This window comes from Heterodontus francisci, chromosome 10, assembly GCF_036365525.1.
Source record: "Heterodontus francisci isolate sHetFra1 chromosome 10, sHetFra1.hap1, whole genome shotgun sequence".
Lineage (NCBI taxonomy): Eukaryota > Metazoa > Chordata > Chondrichthyes > Heterodontiformes > Heterodontidae > Heterodontus > Heterodontus francisci.
Window position 1 is genome coordinate 98,093,977 of NC_090380.1, and position 3,490 is coordinate 98,097,466.

Consider the following 3,490-nt stretch of genomic DNA (forward strand, 5'->3'; position numbering starts at 1 on the left):
AGCAGAGATTGACAGATTTCTAAATACAAATGACAGAAGGGGATATGAGGATAATGTGGGAAAAAGGAATTGAAGTAGATGATCAGCCATGATCATATTGAATGGTGGAGCAGGCTCGAAGGATTTGTCACAATCTTGCCCTTGCAAGAAAATCTGGGCCACTATCAAGAAACAAACACAAAACTTGCATTTATATAGCACCTTTAAAATAATAAAACATCCCAAGACACTTCACAGGACACCAAGTCACATAAGAAGATATTAGGACAGGTGACCAAAAGCTTGGTCAAAAAAGTAGGTATTAAGGAGGGTCTTAAAGGAGGAAAGTTAGAGAGATGGAGAGGTTTAGGAAGGAAATTCCAGAGATTAGGGCACAACATCTGAAGGTGCAGCCACCAATGTTGGAGCAATGAAAAATCAAGGATGTGCAAAAAGTCCAAATTTGGAGGGATGCAGATATTGCCAAGAGTTGTTGGTCTGGAGGATGTTACAGTGATAGGGAGGGGCGAGGTCATAGAGGGATTTGAAAACAAGCACGAGAGAATGTGGGTCAATGAGTAAAGGGTTGATGGGTGCGAGTTAGGGCATGGGCAGCAAAGTTTTGGTTGAGCTGAAGTTTACTGAGTGTGCAAGGTAGCAGGCTGGAATAATTAAGTCTAGAGGGAACAGAGGCATGGATAAGGGTTTCAGCTGCAGATGAGCTGAGACAGGGACAGAGATGAGCAATTTAATGGAGGTAAGCGATCTTGGTGATAGACAGGATGTGGAGTCGAAAGCTCAGGGTCAGATAGGACGCCAAGGTTGTGAATAGTCCAGTTCAACCTCAGTTAGTGGTCACGGAGAGGGATGGCAGACAATGGCTTTTGTCTTCCCAATATTTAATTAGAAGAAATTTCTGCTCGTCCAATAATGGATGCTGGAGAGGCAGCGTGACAACTCAGAGGCTGTGGAGGGGTCAAGAGAGGTGGTGTTGAGGTAGGCCTGTGATCAGCATATATATGGAACCTGAGATTGTGTTTTCATTTGATCTCATTGAGGGCCAGAATGCAGACTAGAAATAGAATGGGACCAAGGATAAATCCTTGGGGAACTCCAGATGTAATGGTGCAGGAGTGGAAAGGGAAGCCATTGTGGGAGGTTTTCTGGTTACAACTGGTTAGATGGTAATGCAAGGGCAGTCCTACCCCACATAGCAGCCACCAGCATTCCTGACAATTATGCAAAAGAGATTGATATAGTCTTGTATTGCTTGAAGACTTGATTTGAGAAATCTCTTTTCAGTTCAAGCTGCAACTTTAGTTCTGTTTATTCATGTGGACATATATTGGAATAGTAAATTTAATAATCAGTAACCTGCAAAACAATAAAAAGAAAATTCCAACTACTATTTCTCATCAAATTGTAACACTACTGAAAGCAAACCAATTCTGATCCGGCAAAAAAAAGGCTGTATATTGTCATTGCCATGTATCACTCTTTTTGAGTTAAGATGGAAGGTTAGCAGTTATTTTAAAAATTGAACTATGCCAATCAATGGCCTGCGAAGTCTTGGGGGTAAAAATTGGTCTTGGCGAAAGGACAAAATAGGCAGTATCGGAACGGCCGACTGTTTTACACTTTGCCTGATATTCTGTTCTATTGCAATCAATGGCTTGGCGTAGAACGAGTAGCCGATCCAACACAGCCTGTTTTGCTCCACAGCCCGAAAGCAATTTCTATCCCTTTTTCTTTATGGTGGTGTTACTTAATTTGGCTTTAAATTTCTGTATATATTTGTCTGAATTTCAAAATCAACCCCAGTATACGGTTGAACAGAGGCTGCTAGCAAATTCTTCATAAAGAGAAAAACACTGATGCAAAACAAAGTCTGAATGTGAAGAAAGAATCAGAGAATAAGGAGGTTGAGACAGCAACTGCTCAAATTGTTTGTATTTATTTACTGCCATATCTATTCCTTGGTTTCAGGAGTCATCACTTGCATTGGCAGAGTATTTCTTTTTCTCTGTATGTATCAACTTTCTCTGTTTTCAGAGCAACATATATTTTTGATTGCATGGTCAATTATTCATCTGTGTTTGATTCACAAAGACTTTTATCAGGAGCTAGTACGTCCCCAAAGTCATTTCTTATGATTAGCCAGAGAATTCTTCTTCTTCTTTGGCCTCCTTGTCTCGGGAGACAATGGGTAAGCGCCTGGAGGTGGCCAGTGGTTTGTGGAGCAGTGCCTGGAGTGGCTATAAAGGCCAATACTAGAACGACAGACTCTCCACAGGTGCTGCAGAAAAAATTGGTTGTCGGGGCTGTTACACAGTTGGCTCTCCCCTTGCATTTCTGTCTTTTTTCCTGCCAACTGCTAAGTCTCTTCGACTCGCCACACTTTAGCCCCGCCATTATGGCTGCCCGCCAGCTCTGGCGATCGCTGGCAACTGACTCCCACAACTTGTGACCAATGTCACAGGACTTCATGTTGCGTTTGCAGATGGCTTTAAAGCGGAGACATGGACGGCCGGTGGGTCTGATACCAGTGGCGAGCTCGCTGTACAATGTGTCCTTGGGGTTCCTGCCATCTTCCATGCGGCTCACATGGCCAAGCCATCTCAAGCACCGCTGACTCAGTAGTGTGTATAAGCTGGGGATGTTGGCCACCTCGAGGACTACTGTGTTGGAGATGCGGCCCTGCCACCTGATGCCAAGGATTCTCCGGAGGCAGCGAAGATGGAATGAATTGAGACGTCGCTCTTGGCTGACATACGTTGTCCAGGCCTCGCTGCCGTAGAGCAAGGTACTGAGGACACAGGCTTGATACACTCGGACTTTTGTGTTCTGTGTCAGTGCACCATTTTCCCATACTCTCTTGGCCAGTCTGGACATAACAGTGGAAGCCTTTCCCATGCGCTTGTTGATTTCTGCATCTAGAGACAGGTTACTGGTGATAGTTGAGCCTAGGTAGGTAAACTCTTGAACCACTTCCAGAGCGTGGTCGCCGATATTGATGGATGGAGCATTTCTGATGTCCTGTCCCATGATGTTCGTTTTCTTGAGGCTGATGGTTAGGCCAAATTCGTTGCAGGCAGCCGCAAACCTGTCGATGAGACTCTGCAGACACTCTTCATTGTGAGATGTTAATGCAGCATCATCAGCAAAGAGGAGTTCCCTGATGAGGACTTTTCGTACTTTGGTCTTCGCTCTTAGGCGGGCAAGGTTGAACAACCTGCCCCCTGATCTTGTGTGGAGGAAAATTCCTTCTTCTGAAGACTTGAACGCGTGTGAGAGCAGCAGGGAGAAGAAAAGCCAGAGAATATGCTGTGTACAATGGTAGGATGACAACATGAAACACACAATTGGGCTGGATTTTAAAGCCCCACCGTCGTCTGGAACATTGGCGGGGGGGGGGGAGGGGGGGCAATGAAGATCGGTGCGGCGGAGGCCAGTTACCGACCCCGACGGCGACAGGCCCCGTGCTGATCTCAGCAGCGGCGAGGCCTCGTGG